Consider the following 19751-nt stretch of genomic DNA (forward strand, 5'->3'; position numbering starts at 1 on the left):
ACAATTAAACCACAAACATTCTGGGGGACTGTGTGGACACACAAATTGGTTGAAAATCAGCCTGCTAGTGAAATGGAGAGTGTCACATTCCCTAGGCCACACCGAATGTAAACCAATACCAAATGTATCATCAAAAATACAAAATATATTAAAGTGTATATTATGTGAAATTTCTTATATTTACCGATATCAAGAGAAACAGGTATCTTTAAAAATTGAAATAGAATAGAACAAACAAACAAAGAAATGCACACACACACACACAACACACACACACACACACACACACACACACACAAAAGAAGCCACTGGAAGTGATGGGGTTCAGTGGGAAAAGGTAATTTTTTTAGTAAGATATGACAGGACCATCATATTTCACATGAAAAGTGAAACTGAATAAATATCTGGTGGTTTTGATAATCCATTCTATCCAGATATGAGGTTCAATTGTGCTGGGTGTGGTGGCCCATGCTTCCAACAACAGCAGTGAGGACACTGAGAGAAGAATGGGAAGGGGTCAGGGCCACACTGGCCACACTGACCTTTGGTAAACCTGACAGAGAGGTCAACTGGGAAAGGAAACATGGGAAACTATGAGGAGCAACTGAGTGTGGTGGTGCATGCCCATAATCCAGGTGAGGGCAGCTGGATCAGGAGTTGGAGCCCACACATAGCTACACAGGAAGTTCAAGGGCAATGGGGCTGTAAGGGACAGTGTCAAAGAGATCCAAAAGTAAAGAGGGACCGGAGAGATGGTTCAGCACTTGGAGTAGTGATTGTCAACGCATGGGGAGAGGCCACTTTGAGGGGTCAGAGGTCCCATGTCAGGCACACTGCAGAGCAGATATTTACAAACTAGTTCATTACACTAGTAAAATTACAGTTATGAAGTAGCAACAGAAATAATTTTAGGGTTATGGGTCCACAATACATGAGGAACTGTTTGAAGGGTCCCAGCATTAGGAATGTGGTGAACCATTCACTTAGGACTGTCTGCTCTTGTAGCACCCACAGGATGGCACTTAACCACCTATAACTACAGTTCCAGAGGATTTGACACCCTCTTCTCTTCAGGCTCTTGTATGCCCCAAGTGCATGTACACTAACAAAGGCCTACAAACTTGCACATAAGCCAATGAAATATAAATAAATAAAGGTTTAACATTAAATAATGAAAAAAACCACAGAGGTTAAGAACTTCTTAAACAGGGAGTGTGTAGTGTCTAGTCTTGATTGTCATCTTGACTATGTCTGTAATTAACTAAATGACAGAGGTCCAGTACACCTGTGAGGAATTTTTCTTGATTGAATCATTTGAGGTGGGAGGATTCAATCTGAATCTGGTTCTTTAGAGGTGGAAAGATTCCCCAGCACAGCAGGAGAAGGAAGGTGTGGGTACATGCACCCCAGCCTTTGGGAGGTAGAGACAGTCAATCAGAAGACCAAGGTTATCCTCACTGCATATTGTGTTTTGGGCCAGTTGGGTTGGGTACATGACACTCTTGCTGAAAAGAATGCTGAAAGTATTTCTAAAGTCCTTAGAGTACTTTGAGGAAGAAATAGGAAAAGGAACAGAGCCAGCAAGAGGAGAGGGTTGTGGGGCATGAATGAAATCAAGGTCTATTTTGCACATGTATGAGAATGTCCTAAGGAAACCCAGTATTTTGTATAGTTGTTAGGAGGAGCAGAGAAACAGATGGAGGGAAGACTTTTGGGAGAACTTTTCCAAGAAGATCACTCAGCAGGGCAGACAGAATCATCACATGACTGTCTTTCTCTCATTTAACAGAGTTTTCTAATGGATATCCATAGAGCAACGTAGTAAATCCAATGATATACTGTTTAAGCGGAAAGAAACATTTTCAATGAAAATGCAAATGAGAAAGCCTGGTAACCTCAGCCATCACGATCTTAGGCCTACAACTCCAGTAGGCCAGATGGATTACCTGACCCTGTTACATATCAACAAAGAAATAAGTAAGTAAGTAAGTAAGTAAGTAAGTAAGTAAGTAAGTAAGCAACTAAATAAATAAATAAATAAATAAATAAATAAATAAATAAATAAATGAATAAATAAACAAACATACAGGCCCAATAAGGGGCTGGCCTTGACCCTTACTTAGCTCTAGTGTTTATCTGGCATGTATGAGGATGAGCTCCAATAGAGCACTGTAAATAGAGAGGAGGAGGGAAGAGAGAGAAAGAGAGTCATAAATAGTAAAAGTAGTTTCAAGTGTCAAACACAGAACATAACGAGAAATAGAACCAGAAGGAAACATATCAAAGATGCCACTTACAAATTAAACAGGACTGTGCTTAATTTCCATTTTCAACACAAACCAAGTTTTGAATTTTGAAAGGTTTTCTTTTCCACCTGTGATGGTCTTTGAGGATAACCTAATCATGTCTTGGAGACTTGATCTCATGGATCCAGCCTAGCCTGGAATTCACCATGTCCACAGACTGGCCTAGTACTCACTATGCAGCAGGTTGGCCTTGAACTCCTGATCTTCCTCTCTTTGTCTCCCAATTTCTGGGGTTATGGATGTTCTAAAGTACTCACACTAGAATGCTTCTTTAAACTTCTTTCTGGGAATGGAACCTTTTGACCCCAGCATGGGAGGCAAACACTCTATCCTAAGGGTATTTTCTGAGATCAATTATTTCCACATGATACCATATATATCTGATATTGATTTTTAATTAAATTAAAAAATAGCCATATACAAAAATTTAGCCACTGGCTTTTATTACCAAGCTTGACCTCCATCAAACAACTGAAATTTCACTTTGTTAATTTCCATTTCTGATTTATTTTGGGAATGAAGTAAATTTCTAAGGTGGGGATGGGACAAAGAATTCAAGAGAATGTAGGAGGGGAGTGGGAAAATGTTTTTTCTGTTTGTGTGTGTTTCCAAAAATAAGGTAATATAGACCATAAGGACATCCTAGGGTCAAATCCTTCTCTCCACCACTAATACCACCCCATACCATGGGGGTGCGCGCACGCGCACGCGCACACGCACACACACACACACACACACACACGCACACACACACACACACACTTGCACATAGGTGGGTTCTTGAAGGTCAAGCACCTCACTCTCCCTGGGCTCTGCCCAGGGCTTCCTTTGAAGCAAGGCTTATAAAGGGAATTTTGATGCATTTTCTACCAAATGGACCTTAATTCTAACTTTTCACGAAATTTAATTCCATACTTTTTTGCTGTTGCTGTTTTTGTTGGAGACAGGCTTTCTCTGTATAGCCCTGGCTCTTCTGGAACTCCCTCTGTAGACCAGGCTGGCCTTAAACACATAGAGATCTGCCTGCCTCTTCCTCCCAAGTGCTGGGATTAGAAGCATGTTCCCACATGCATGCAGTGCCCTCAAAAGCCAGAGAGGACGTCAGATTCCCTGGGACTGGGGATTTACAGAGAATTGTGTGCCATCAAGTGGGTGTTGAAAATCAAATCCTCTTCTTTTGAAAGAACTATTGCTGTTTACCACTGAGACATCTCCAGCTCTGAGAGTTCACATCTTGATCCACAAGCAGGAGGTAGAGTGCACTCTGGGAATGACACAAGTCTTTTGAAGTCTCAAAGCCTGTCCATGGTGATGCACCTACTTCAACAAGGTTATACCTTCTAACCCTTCCCAAACAGTTCCACCAACTAGGAACCACGTATTCAAATATATGAACCTATGGGAACCATTCTCGTTCAAACCAGCACATACGGTAATGATAGACAAAACAGAATTTTCACAGTGAAAATTTAGAGCAGGGCCTGGTGGCACATGCCTTTAATCCCAGCACTCAGGAAGCAGTGGCATGTGGATCTCCGTGAGTCTGAGGCCAACCTAGTCTACATAGTGAGTTCCAGGACTACTGAGGCTGTTTCAACACCCTCCACCCTCACTACCACCCGACCAAAAAAAAAAAAGACAGCCTTCAGAAGCCACGGATTCCTGATGTGAGAAGACGCATCAATGCTTCTGTACCCTTGCTGATGCAAGTTCTGGAAGACAGCCAGGATGGAAAGCTATTAAGTGCACTTAATCACAGGTGCTGTTACTAGTTAATATTCCGTTATTTCTAATAACTCAGTTTCATCTCTACATCCTGTGCTAGGGCAATTGACCCACCCATGCTCACTTCCTGTAACTGTTTATTGCCTCTGCCTGTACTAGCCATATGGTACTTGGCATATTCTGGCTTGGATTTTCTTTATCTTTATAACTGTTATGGTGAAGCTCACCGGAAGGGTTTTATCACAGTTCATGATGGTTATGTCGTCTTTCCAAACTACCTTGTACCCTTGGGACTTTTAAAAACACTTATCCTGGTGAAGCTTTAAATCATTAGCCCAACTGAGATAGAAGGAATTTTAGATTCCTCTGTATTCTGTTGTAGCTGTTTTCGTATTGAAGAGAGCTGGTATCTCAACGTACATTTGGTCACTTATAAAAATACTCAATGAGTTCCCCCTAAGTTCAATTCCTGGAATGGGGATTCTGAAAAATGCATTAATGTGCCAGAATAGACCCCTGAAATTTCAACAGCTTTCTTACAAATTACAGCTTATTGCCAGTATTCAACTTCTCTAGGAATGAGTATTTTATGTTTCAAGAGGAGATTGAATTTCTAAGTATACTCCAGTATGCAAAGGTCATTAAAGTGAATGAAGATACAGCCCCCAAATACGGAGACACAAATACATAAACGAAGGCTGTGAGATGATTCAGTGGGTGGGCACTTACCACCAATCCTGACAACCAGAAATGGATCCCACCCATGTGGTGAAAGGAAAGAAATAACTCCTGCAAACTGTTCTCTGACTTCCACAAGTGTGCTGTAGCACACACATGCACGTGTGCAACACACATACACACAAATAAGTAAAATGTAAATATTAAAAACATATACATGTATATGAGAACAAATACTTTTCTAACTAACAAGGAAATGTCCTGGCTTCTATATGTCACCACAGTTTTTATTTTATAGACTCAAACAAAAATTTAATTATCTCTGTTAAACATTAAACATGTAAAAGCCCAAACTTTCCTGATTTATGCTCCGTTCTCACCCCACTTCCAGTCATCAGAAGAAAATACAACTTAGTTCTCAAAACATATCTTTCACTCCTTCTTATTTGATACACAGAAATGCTTTTGTTTTCAAAAGACTGCCTTCCAGGCTGGGTGTATAGCTCAGCTGGGAGAATGCCTGCCTAGCACAATTCCTGGGTTCTGTGTCTTACACTGAGTAGAACTATGTGTGGTGGTTCACACCTGCAATCCCAGCCCTCAGGAAACAGAGGCAGGAGGATCACAGGTCTGAAGTCATCCCCAGCTAACATAGGATGTTTGAGGTCAGTCTGGGATACATATGACCCTTTTTCAAAATTAATCCAATTAATTATTTAATTTAACTTAATACTGCCTTAAGAAGAGCACATGTGTATGTAGAATTATCTGGAAGGATGGGCGTAAGGCTGTTCACACCAGTTATTTTTGAGAGATGAGAATTTAAGAAAGATGACTTTCCACCAGCCAGCAAACAGGTGAGAGACCTGCCCCCAGGCTGCACCACCACTCAGCCACCCACTGGACTCTATCCCTACAACTCTCACTCTGCCACCCAACCCCATGCACCTGAATACCCTCCCTGTAGCCAGCCCTCCCCTCCAACCTCAGCAGACTACATAGACACAGGTGCAACCCACAGCAGTTGGAAGAACAGACTACGTAGGCACAGGCATGACCCACACCAGTCAGAAGAACAGACTACGTAGGCACAGGCATGATCCACACTAGTCAGAAGAACAGACTACATAGGCACAGGCATGACCCACACCAGTCAGAAGAACAGACTACATAGGCACAGGCATGACCCACACCAGTTGGAAGAACAGATGAGTAATTGCAGTGTAAGAGTACATTCAACAACTGAAAGAGCAAGATGGCACCACCACCAGAACCCAGTGATCCTACAACAGCAAGACCTGAATATTCCATTGCAGCTGAAACACAAAAAAAGGCCTTAAAAATAACTTTATGAAGATGATAGAGGCCCTTAAAGAGAAGTGAAAAATTCCATTAAAGAAATTGAGGGAAAGACAAACAAAAAATTGAAAGAAATCAATAAATCCTTTAAAGAAAGCTAAGAAAGACAAGAAAAAAAAAACAAACAAACTGGTGAAGGAAATGGTTCAAGACTTGAAAATAGAAACAATAAAGAAAACACAAACTGAGGGAATTCTGGAAATGCAAAATCTGGGAAAGCTAACAGGAACTACAGATGCAAGCATCACCAACAGAATACAAGAGATGGAAGAGAGAATCTCAGGTGTTGAAGCTTTGATAGAGGAAATAGATTCATCAGTCAAAGAAAATGTTAAATCCAATAAACTCCTAACACAAAACATCCAGGAAATCTGGGCACCATGAGAAGACCAAACCTAAGAATAATAGAGATAGAAGAAGGAGAAGAATCCCAACTCAAAGGCATAGAAAACATATTCAACAAAATCATAGAAGAAAACTTTCCCAACCTAAAGAAGGACATGCCTATAAAGGTACAAGAAGCTTACAGAATGCTAAATAGGCTGAACCAAAGGAAAAAAAGTCCCCTTGCCACATAATAATCAAAACACTAAACATACAGAATAAAGAAAGAATATTAAAAGCTGCAAAGGAAAAAAGCCAAACAACATATAAAGGCAGACCCATCAGAATTACAACCAACTTCCCAATGGAGACTCTGAAAGCCTTCAGAAGGTCCTGGAAAGACATTTTGCAGACATTAAGGGACCATGAATGCCAGCCCAGACTACTATACACAGCAAAACTTTCAATCACCATAAACAGAGAAAACAAGATATTTCATGACAAAACAAGATTTAAACAATATCTAACCACAAATCCAGCCCTACAGAAAGTACTATAAGGAAAACTCCAACCCATGGAAGTTAGCTACATCCACAAAAACACAGGCAATAGTTAATCTTATCCCAGCAAAACCCAAAGAAGGGAAACACACACACACACACACACACACACACACACACACACACACACACACACACACACTAGCACCACCACCACCAAAACAAAAAATAACAGCAATTAACAATCACTGGCCATTAATATCTCTTAATATCAATGGACTTAATTCACCTATAAAAAGACACAGGCTAACAAAGTGGATAGGAAAACAGGATCCATCCTTCTGCTGTGTACAAGAAACACACCTCAACTTCAAAGACAGATGTAAAGGGTTGGGAAAAGATCCTCCAATCAAATGGACCTAAGAAGCAAGCTGGTGTAGCTATCCTAATATGTAACAAAATAGACTTCAAACTAAAATTAATCAAGAGATGGAGAAGGATATTTCATATTCATCAAAGGAAAAATCTATCAAGATTAAGTCTCAATTCTGAACATCTATGCCCCAAATACAAGGGCACCCACATTTGTAAAAGAAAATTACTAAAGCTTAAATCACACATTAATAGTGGGAGACTTCAACTATTCTTACCAATGGACAGGTCTGTCAGACAGAAATTTAACAAAGAAACAGCAGAACTAGCAGATGTTATGACTCAAATGGACTTAATAGACATCTACAGTACATTTTACTCAAACACAAAAGAATATATATACCTTCTTCCCAGCACCTCATGGAACCTTTTGTAAAACTGACCATATACTTAGTCATAAAGCAAACCTCAACAGATACAAAAAATTGTAATTACCCACTGTATCTTATCATTTCACCATGGGTTAAAGTTAGAATTCAACAACAACACAAACTACAGAAAACCTACAACTCTCAACTGAATCACCACTGAGTCAAGGAAGAAACTGAAAGAAATTAAAGACATCCTAGAATTTAATGAAAATGAATCCACAACATACCCAAACTGATGGGACACTGTGGAAGCAGTGCTGAGAGAAAAGTTCATAGCACTAAGTGCCTATATAAAGAATTTGGAGAAATCACACACTAGCGACTTAACAGCATACCTAATAGCTCTAAAACAAAAAGAAGCAAACTCACTGAGGAGGAGGAGATGGCAGGAAATACTCAAACTCCAGGCTGAAATCAACCAAATAGAAACAAAGAGAACAATACAAAGATCAATGAAACAGAGTTGGTTCTTTGAGAAAATCAACAAGATAGACAAACTCTTATCCCAACCAACAAAAAAGTAGAGAGAGAATTTCCAAATTAACAAAATCAGAAACAAAGGGGGGACATAACAACAGACACTGAGAAAATCCAGAGAATCATCAGGTCATACTTCAAACACCTATACTCCACAAAATTGAAAAAATCTAAAAGAAATGGACAATTTTCTTGATAGTTGCCACATACCAAAATTAAATCATGACCAAATAAACAATTTAAATAGACCTATAACCCCCAAGGAAATAGAAATGGGCATTAAAATCTTCCAACCAAAAAAAGCCCAGGGCCAGGTGGTTTCTGCACAGAATTCTATCAGAATTTCAAAGAAGATACCGATACTCCTCAAATTGTTCCACACAATAGAAACAGAAGGAACATTGCCAAATTCTTTCTAAAAGGCCACAGTTACCCTGATACTCAAACCACACAAAGATGCAACAAAGAAAGAATTATAGATCAATCTCCCTCATGAGATGTAAAAATACTCAATAAAATACTGGCAAACCGAATCCAAGAACACATCAAAAAAATCATCCACTATGATCAAGTAGACTTCATCCCAGAGATGCAAGGATAGTTCAGCATACGAAAATCTGTCAATGTAATCCACCATATAAACAAACAGAAAGGAAAAAGCACATGATCATCTCATTAGACGCTTTGACAAAAAAAAAAAAAGCCTTTGACAAAATCCAACACCCCTTCATGGTAAAGGTTCTGGAGAGATAAGGGATACAATAAACGTACCTAAACATAACAAAAGCAATATACAGCAATCTGACAGCCAATATCAAATTAAATGGAGAAAAACTCAAAGCAATTCCACTAAAATCAGGAACAAGACAAGACTGTCCACTCTCTCCATATCTATTCAATGTACTACTTGAAGTTCTAGCTAGAGCAATAAGGCAACAAAACAAGATCAAGGAGATACAAATGAGAAAGGAAGAAGTCAAACTTTCACTATTTGAAGATGATATGATAGTATACATAAGTGACACCAAAAATTCTACCAGGGAACTCCTACAGCTGATAAACTCCTTCAGTAATGTGGCTGGGTACAAGATTAACTAAAAATAAATCAGTAGCCCTCCTATATACAAATGATAAATGGGCTGAGAAAGAAATCAGAGAAACAGCACCCTTTACAATAGCCATGAAAAATATAAAATATCTTGAGGTAATTCTAACCAAACAAGTGAAAGATCTGTATGACAAGAATTTTAAGTCTTTGAAGAAAGAAATTAAAGAATATATCAGAAAACAGAAAGATCTCCCATGCTGTTGGATCAGTAGGGTTAACATAGTAAAAATGGCAATCTTACCAAAAGCAATCTACAGATTTAATGCAATCTCCATCAAAATTCCAACACTATTCTTCACAGACCTCAAAAGAACAATACTCAAGTGTAGTGGATATTCACTCTGTCAATGACCTTGGGCTACCTGGCCCAGGAGAGGTGGTGCTTCTTGTCTGCCTATGAGACCTCTTAAAAGGGAAGAGAAAGGGGGTCGGGACTCTTGGGTGGTGAAGACCGGGCCAGGTGGTGTGAAGCAGCGTGTGATCAATTCCCAGCTTTCCAAGGACTCTGCAACTAGATTTACCCTATATTCATGAATGTATTTCCCCCATTTCATATCGAAATAAATCCCTGATACCCCTTAAACAGACTCTCTTGGATTTCGATTACACTCAACTCATATGGAAGAACAAAAAAAAACCCAGGATAGCTAAAACAATTCTGTATAATAAAGGAATTTCCAGAGGTATCATCATCCCTGACTTCAAGCTCTACTATAGAGCTATAGTAATAAAAACAGCATGGTACTGGCATAAAAACAGACATGGGGACCAATAGAATCAAATTGAAGACCCTGATGTAAATCCACACACCTATGAACACCTGATTTTTTTTTTTACAAAGAAGCCAAAATTATACAATGGAAAAAAGAAAGCTTCAACAAATGGTGCTGGCATAACTGGATGTCAACATGTAGAAGAATGCAAATAGATCCATATCTATCGCCATACACAAAACTCAAGTCCAAGTGGACCAAAGACCTCAATATAAAACCAGTTACACTGAATCTGATAGAAGAGAAAGTAGGAAGTAGTCTCAAATGCATTGGCACAGGAGACCACTTCCTAAATATAACACCAGTAGCACAGACACTGAGAGCAAAAATTAATAAATGGGGCCTCCTGAAACTGAAAAGCTTCTGTAAAGCAAAGGACACTGTCAACAAGATAAAACGGCAGCCTACAGAATGGGAAAAGAACTTCATCAACCCCCCACATCTGACAGAGGGCTGATCTCCAAAATATAAAAGAACTCCAGAAACTAGATATCAAAATACCAAATAATCCAATTTTAAAATGGGGTACAGATTTAAACAGAGAATTCTCAATAGAAGAATCACAAATGGCCAAGAAACACTTGAAGAATTGTCCAACATCCTTAGTCATCAGGGAAATGCAAATCAAAATGACTCTGAGATACATCTTACATCTGTCAGAATGGCTAAGATCAAAAATGCTAATGGCAGCCTATATTGAGAGGATGTCGAGAGTAAGGGGAACACTCCTCCACTGCTGGTGGGAAGGCAAACTTGTACAGCCACTTTGGGGATTAGTATGGTGGTTTCTCAGAAAATTGGGAATCAATATACCTCAAAACCCAGCTATACCAATCTTGGGCATATACCCAAAGGATGCTCAATCATACCACAAGGACACTTGCTCAACTATGTTCAAAGCAGCATTATTTGTAATAGCCAGAACCTGGAAATAACCTAGATGCCTCTCAACTGAAGAATGGATAAAGAAAATGTGGTACATTTAAACAGTGGAATATTACTCAGAGGTTAAAAAAAAAAAACAGGGCTGGAGAGATGGCTCAGTGTTTAAGAGCACCGATTGTTCTTCCAGAGGTCCTGAGTTCAATTCCCAGCAACCACATGGTGGCTCACAAGCACTTGTAATGAGATCTGGTGCCCTATTCTGGCCTGCAGGGACATATGTAGGCAGAACACTGTATACATAATAAATAAATAAATAAATCTTTAAGAAAAAATAGCAAAAAAAACCCAAAACCAATAATATCATGAAATTTGCAGATAAATGGATGGAACTAGAAAATATCATCCAGGGGGCTGGAGAGATGGCTCAGTGGTTAAGAGCACTGGCTGCTCTCCCAGAGGTCCTGGGTTCAATTCCCAGTACCCACGTGGTGGCTCATAATCATCTGTAGTGGGGTCTGATTCCCTCTTCTGGTATGCATGAAGACAGAGCACTCATATACATAAAATAAATACATCTTTAAAAAAAAAAGAAAATATCATCCTGAGTGAGGAAACCCAGACTGAGAAAGACAAATATGGTATGTACTCACTCATAAGTGGATATTAGCTATAAAACAAAGGATAGCCAGGTTACAATCCACAGCCCCAGAGAAGCAAGGTAACAAGGAGGACCCTAAGAGGGACACAGGGATTTCCTTGGGAAGGGGAAATAGATGAGGTATCCTGGGTAAACTGGGGTTTGGGAGTGTGTAGGGGAGGGGTTAGGGAATGGGAAAATGAGGGATCCAGTTGGTTGAGTTGGGGGCAGCACAAAGGGGGGTAGTAATGAAAGAGTTATCTTGATAGAGGGAGCCATTTTGAGATTAGGGAGAAACCTGGTGCTAGGTAAACTCCCAGGAATCTACAAGGATGAACCCCAGCTAAAACTCCTAGCAATAGTAGAGAAGGTACTAGAACTGGCCTTCTGTAATCAGACTGGTGACTACCCTAATTGTCATCACAGAACCTTCATCCAGTAACTGATGGAAGCAGATGCAGAGATCCATGGCCAAGCAATGGATTGAGTTCCGGGAGTCCAGCTGAAGAGAGGGAGGAGGGATTGTAGTAGCAAAGGGGGTCAAGATCATGATGGGGGAACCCACAGAGACAGCTGACCTGAGCTAGTGGGAGTTCATAGACCAACAACTAGGGAGCCTGCATAGGACCGACCTAGGCCCTCTGTATATGGGTGACAGTTGTGTAGCTTGGTCTGTTTGTGGGGCCCCTAACAGTGGGATCAGGACCGGTCCCTGGTGCATGAGCTGGCTTTTGGAACCTATTCCCCGTGCTGGGATGCCTTGCCCATTCCAGGGGGAGGAGCTTGGTCCTGCCTCAACTTGATATGCCATGTTTTGTTGACTCCCATGGGCAGCCTGTGCCTTTCTGAATGGAGGAGGAGTGAGTGGGGAGGGGGGTAGATGGAAGATGTGGGGAGGGAACAGGAAGAGAGAAGGGAGAGCAAACTGTGCTTGGTGTGTAAAATAAATGAAAAAAATTAATTAAAAAAAGAACAAATTTTAAATGGCTTTCAGGATTGCTTTGTCAAAACAAACAAACAAAAAAGGTTTAAAACATTCAGCTGTAGGTAACAAGGAGGACCCTAAGAAGGATGCATGGTTCACCCTGGGAAGGGGAAATAAATAAGATCTCTATGAGTAAACTGGGGTGAGGGGAAAGAATAGAGGGGAGGGGTTGGGGGATGAGAATGTGAGGGAACAAGATGGTCAAGCAGAGGGAGGGATGGAGTGAGAGAGCAACGAAAGAGATATCTTGATAGAGGGAGACATTACGGGGTTAGGGAGAAACCGGGTGCTATGGAAATTCCCAGGAATCCACAAGGATGACCCCAGCCTAGATTACTAGCAATAGTGGAGAGGGTGCCTGAACTGGCCTAACCCAGTAGTCAGATTGGTGAATACCCTGTCATCATAGAGCCTTCATCCAATAACTGATGGAAGCAGATGCAGAGATCCACATAGCCAAGCACCAGGCCGAGCTCTGGGAGTCCAGTCGAAGAGAGGGAAGAGGGATTATATGAGCAAGGAGGCTCAAGATCATGATGGAAAAATCTACAGAGACAACTGAACCAAGCTTGTAGGAACTCACTTTAGAACGACAGCTGTGGAACCTTCATGGGACCAGACTAGGCCCTCTGCATATGGGAGACAGTTGTGTAGCTTGGTCTGTTTGAGAGGCCAGGCCCCTGGCAATGGGACCAGGATCTAACCCTGGTGCATGAGCTGGCTTTCTGGAGCCCATTACCTATGGTGGGACACCTTGCACAGCCTTGATGCAGAGGGAGGGGCTTGGTCCTGCCTCAACTGAATGTACCAGGCTTTGCTGACTCCCCATTGGAGCCCTTACCCTTCTAGAGGAGAGGATGGGGGATCGGTTGGGGGGGGGGGAGCGAGAGAAGGGATGAGAGGGGGATCTGTGGCTGGTATGTAAAAATGAATAAAAAAATTCTTAAATAAAACAATTCAGCTATGCTTCACTGTGTTGTGCCAAAATGAATTAAAGTCTCAAGATTATATATGGGATATTTCCATATTGGCTTTCCTAACAATGTTAAAGGGGCTGTCTATTGCTGTGGTGGGACACCATGACCACAGCAACTCTTATAAAGGAGAACATTTAATTTGAGGTGGTAGCTTACAGTTTCAGGGGTTTAATCCACTATCATCATGGCGGGGAGCATGGCAGCTGGGAGTATGGCGGCAGGCAGCAGGCAGACAAGGTGCTGGAGAATTCTACATCTTGATCCAAAGGCAACAGGGAGTGAACTGAGACACTGGATGGTATCTTGAGCATATATGAGACCTCAAAGCCCACCCCTACAGTGACACACTTCCTCCAACAAGGCCACACCTACTCCAACAAGGCCACACCTACTCCAACAAGGCCACATCTCCTGAGAGTGCCACTCCCTTTGGGGGCATCTTCTTTCAAACCACCACAGGGCCTCTTGTCACAGAGGTGTTGACATAGGCAACAGCAACCATTGTACAGGACAAAAGGCAGGTGCTTGGTTCCCTGTGTAATGTCTGTGAGATTTCTTTCCAAATACTACCCAATGCAATTCATGCAGCAAACCAGAGTGATATATATTTTAAAGATTTATTTATTTTTAGTTTATATTTATGAGCGTTTTGCCTGCATTATATCTGAAAACAATCTGCATGCACTACCCATGGGGCAAAAAGAGGGTGTTGGAGCCCCTGAAACTAGTGTTACAGATGATTGTTAGCCACCAACATGTAGGTGGTAAGAACTGAACCCTGATCTTCTGGAAAAGCAGTCAGTGCTGTTAAATGCTGTTAAATTTATTTAAATTAACTAAATCTCTTCAGCCTCACTTCAGTGACATTTTAACTCACAAGTGGCTCGTGGGTTCAAACATGGTTCAAAACGAAATGAAACCTCAGTCTTCTTATCATTTTATTCCAACTTGTACTCAGAGTGTGGTAGAGTATGCAGCACCGATTAAGCCTCGAGTATTTGCGGGATGCAGTTAAGTGCTCGGCACTGAGATTATATCAACAACAAACAGCCATGTCCCAGGCTAGCAGTGACTAAAATAACAGTTGCTGGCTTCCGCTCCCTTTTATCTTCCTTTTCAAGTCACTTGGACCTAAGGAGCGTCTTTCCTGCCCAGCCTGTCTTGCATTTGTGCATCAAAGTGACAAGGGTTCACCCAGGAGTAGTGTTTGGCCCCTGATGTCACTTCCCACTGAGACCCAAGAAAGCCTGTTTCTGCTCCCCAGAGGAGCAGTACTAAAGATGAAAAACAGCAAGAGGGAAACGGTTTGGAAGCCAGGCCGGGAAGTGACCTCGTTTCTTTAATTAGGTTTTGCAATTTAAGCTGTGTGTTGGTCTAAAGAGTCTTTGGTGACCTCCTTCCTTCTGTGAGCCTTAAATTATAGGAAGTTAGAGCCCATGAAGCTTTATATAAGAATTCCAAAATTTTTTTAGAGTGAGGAAAATCTTAGAGAAAAGCAAAAAAGAAGCACAAAATCAGTGAAGAGTAAACAAAATTTCACTTAAAAGTTTAAGTTAGAAAGTCATCATTGGCACCATTTGGCAAAACCACAGTAATAATCATTTCAGGAAGATGTTGGAAATTGGCAAGTACAAAAGTCGGTCATGTTCTACAGATAATAAGAAGTGTGCACTTATTAACTACAAAGGGAGAGCCAGTGACTTCCCACTCGAGAATCCTGACAGACAGCACCTAAGTCTGAGATCAAAACCACCTGCATCAGGGCAAGTCACTCCAGAATGTGTCTTTGCCATGAAGACGCAGTAGGGCTCCCGGGTGAGTTAGCCAAGTGCAAAGTCCAGCTATAAAAAAGGAGGAATCGTAAATGCGATAAAGTAAAAGACGGCAATCTGAAAAGGCTGCACACCATGATTTCAACTCTAAGACGGTCTGCAAAAGGTCAAACTAGAAGGAGAGTGAAAGGATCAGTGGCTGCCATCGGTTAGCAGAGAGGGAAGCTGGACCCGGAGCAAGGCAGCAAAAGCCTTCTATGGAAATGGTGACTACTTCTTAAGATAGGCTGATCCAAACCCATAGGATACTTGGCATCAAGAGTGAACCCTAATACAATATGCGGTCTTGGGGTGGTCCTCGGGCATTGAGAACGGTGCATTACTCCTCTGGGGATTCTGTGCATATGTGGGGGGCAGAGGGTGCAAAGGGTGTGGGAGCCCATTCTCGGGTTCCTCGTGGCTTTACCCAGCAGGTCCGCATAGAGGATGATTAGGACCATGGGCCTGAGTGCAGGTGTCTGAGATGGTCTGCACTTGGCTGTGCTAGGGGAGGAGGTCTTTTGCTCCACCCCTTGGCGTCTCTATAAAAACCCTGGGGCAGAGACAGTCAGGGCTGTTGGAATAGGTTCCAGGCCCTCTCGAGGCTATCCTTTATTTTCTATCTGTTTATCTCCGCAAGATTCTCCGTGATAAATCCTTCTATCTAATATTTCCTGCTGCTCGCACTCAAGAAAACTCTGGGGAGCTGTGGGGTTGGTGGGTAAACGCCCCACAAAAGGGGCACTCTATACTCTGTGCTCAATTTTGCTATAAAGCTAAAACGACTCTAAAAAAGTTAAGATCTACTAAAGGGGGAGGGACTTCCACATAAGATGGCATTCGAGATGCTGCCTCCATGTGACCCTGACAAAGAAAAGAAAGAGCAGACCCTATTCCAAAGAGGAAGAGTTTCTGAATCTCACAAAGGTAGATACAGAGCCGATGAAGAGTACCAAGGAAAAGATGGGCAGTTCCACAGAGAAGTCAAGCTGAGCTGCTGCTCAGTTGCCTGGTCCAGGAAGGGGAAGCAGAAGCCTCATTCAAAAGATCAGCCAGGTATCCTGGGGAGAAGAGACTGCCGAGTCTGCCCTCCAGGCCAGTTCACAGGCCTCAGAAGTCTCAAATGAAGTCACCAGGTTTGGTGAGACAGTGGTTCCTCTGGCAGATGGGTTAGTCATGGAAAGGAATCCTATCTTGCTGCTCTGTATGACTTGGCAAGCAGTGGACAGACATCACCTTGGGAGGGAGCCTATTGTGTATAACTGACGACCCTCCTAAAATTAGTCTAGCATTGCCCAGTGTGAGAGACAACCCTGGTGCCAGGTGTGAAGAGTGGAAGGATTGGACACAGTGGCAAGAGTCTCAGATCAGGCTGTGATTTGTATAGGGAGAGGCTGCCCTGCCCTTGGTGGCCAGGAACAGACTTCAACTGGGAATGACTTTAGAGTCTGATGGTCCCAAGCATGGAGTCAACAGATGGACCAGTCCAGGAGTCAGTTATCTGCGGCTCACTGCTGTAGAGCCTGAGAACCGTGAGGTTCCAGTCCATGACTTGCTGTCCGCAGCTGCAGCCCTCAGCAGGAAAAGCAACAGGTAGGCAGTTGAAAATGGTCTTCTGCCGGTATGGATCTCCATGCTGTGGTTGTGTCTCCCATCCCAGTGGACGTAGCAAACACTCCTCAGCTAAAACAGCCACCTCAGAATGGAGGTGGAGAGGCAGTACCTGCCCAGTCCACAGACTGAAAAGCTAAGTTTGGCCACGTGGAGGCCCCTGGGGTATGAAGAGGCGGAGCCCCTAAAGAGGAGACAGCTGTGGCAGGCAGGGGACACTTGTCCACGAGTCCACATGTCCCCGAGTCATTCCACTCCCATGCAGATAACTGGCAGTCTGCAATTTTCAGGAACCCCAAAGAAGCTGCTCCAGTACCTCGTGTTTTTGCTTTTGTTGCTGTTTATTGTTTGTTTTGTTTTGTTTTGCCTTTTTATTTTGTTTTTCAAGATTTAATTATTTTTATTTTACATGTATGGGAGTACTGTTTACATGTATGTCTGTGTACCATGTGCATGCAATGCCCATGGAGGCCAGAAGAGGGCATCAGATTCCCCTGGAGTTACCGACAGTTGTGAGCCACCAGGTGGGGGCTGGGATTCCAACCTGGGTCCTTTGGAAGAGCAGCCACGCTCCAAACCACTGAGCCATCTCTCCAGCTCTCCCATTTCTTTGTTTTTAACTACACTTTTAGTAGTATTTTCACTTTACTGTATTAAATCTTTTATACTTTTATCTTCTATTATCCTTCATATAGTCACCTAATATCATTTATCAATTTTTACATTATTGGGAAATCTTTTCCCTTTTTTCCCTTTTTTATTCTTTCAACTATACTTTTAGTATTTTGACTTTTTTTTTTTTTACTGGTATTTATCTATTTAGATTTTTGTTCTTATTGTTTGTGAGACAGGATCTCATGCAGGGTCACCTCAAACTCCTGATGTAGCTGAAGATAATCTTGAGCAGAGCTCTTGGGCTCCTAAGCCGATGAACAATTGACCAAGTTTTCCTTGTTCCAAGAAAGCAAAGACAAAGGAATAGTTTGAACATCGTTGTGTAACAGTTTCCTCTGCCACTGAAACATTCCATTCTGCAGGGAAGCTCCTCAAACGCGAAGAAAAACAACTCAAAATAGCTGCAGGAAGTCCCTGAAACTGACCTGATTTGGTAGGCTCCTCCCTCTCAGAGTAAGCAATAAAGTTGCCGAGAGTCATCCTCAGACAAGCCAAGATGCAAAGAAGACAGAGACCAGACCAAACTAGCTGAGCTGCCTGGAAGAGGTTTAGACCAGAGTTACTTGGAAAGGACACTCCAAGCTGCTAAGCTGCCTGCAGGCTGTGCAGTGTGCTCCAGGTTCCCAGCTTTGTGAGCTGTCACCCATGCTGGGGTGGACTTTGGTGATACAGTTATCTTTGAGTCATTTCTAAGTAACCCCAATAAAACTCATTGGTCACCCTGGTCTGTCATGGGCTATTTGGGGTAAGTAGTCATGTGTGTACTGTCTCCCCAGGAAAAATTTTGTCACACAACACATGTTTTCACTCATTCTAGTGTACACTGAAGTTCCCAGGAAAAAGCCACACCCATGTGAAAGTCTTTTTTTGTGGGGAGAGGGGGATTCGAGAAGGGGTTTCTCATTGTAGCCGTGGCTATCCTGGAACTTGCTCTATGATAGGATTCCTAACCATGCCTCCATGACCATGCATGTGCTGTCAAAACGATTAGTCATCCCAGGGCCTTACGTCCTACGTAATCCATGCGCTGCATGATCACATAATTTGCAAGCAGAGTGATCACGTAATCTATGTGTGTGCGTGGCATAGCTACATAAATCCATATGCCCATGTGCAGGGGGAACCTATAAACAAGCGGGTTCCATCTATCCCTCCCCCCTCTTCCTGCACAGTCATTTCATTCCCATAGGCCTATCACATCCTTTCTGTTCCCTTCCCCTAATAAACTCTTACAGTGGATTTTGTTGTACCTCATGGCTTTTCTCGCATGGTAAACAGTGCTGCTTAGTGAATAACATTGTGCCGCAAAATAACGAACACTCTGTAGGCCAGACTGGCCTTGAACTCACAGAAATCCACCTGCCTCTGCCTCCTGGGTGCTAAGATTAAAGGCATGCACCACCACACCTGGCTTTAAAGAGTCTTTAAGAGTCTAGTCATGGATTAGAATTTCTGTGATTGTAGAGAGTTGGAATGTCCATTTTCTCCTTGCTCCACCCCCTCCCTTCGAGAGCTAAAGTTACCTTAGAATGTCTTAGGATAATGCTCCTCATAGCCATTCATTGCCCACCTGTGTCTGAGCCAACATCCTCTTGGTGATTGCACTAAACCTTTGGAATATGTTAACAGAGCATTAGCTTCTACTAATCCCAAAGCTGAGAATGTCATCAGAGAACATCTTAGACTAACACCACTTTGCTATTCCCCTACCCAATCTTCCTACCAATGTGTTTGAAAAAGGCTTTCATTTATCAGTTTTTTTTTTTTTGGTTTTGCATCTGTAAAAGTTCATGTAGTGAGAGGTCTAAATTTTTCCCATTTTACAACCGGATCTAGGTTTCAGTTTTTTAAGAGCAAACAAGCTTTTTTCCAACAAAGGACCATTAGTCAACACCGCCCCTGACTGCAGAGACGAGGAGGGAAGCATGTACGAGGCCTGAGCCAGCCCCCACAGTATCACAAGACAGTGCCCCAAAAGGACAGTTCCTGTAACCTCCTGAAACAGGGCTTGACTTGCCCCAGTACACCAAAGATGGAAAAACTAAAACCTCAGCCAATCAAAAATATACTAGAGTAACTGCTGCTTGCTTGACCAATTGTTTGAGATGACCTAACTG

The sequence above is a fragment of the Peromyscus californicus genome, unplaced genomic scaffold (genome assembly GCF_007827085.1).
Source record: "Peromyscus californicus insignis strain IS unplaced genomic scaffold, ASM782708v3 Scaffold_11__1_contigs__length_118956290, whole genome shotgun sequence".
In the NCBI taxonomy this organism is placed as follows: domain Eukaryota; kingdom Metazoa; phylum Chordata; class Mammalia; order Rodentia; family Cricetidae; genus Peromyscus; species Peromyscus californicus.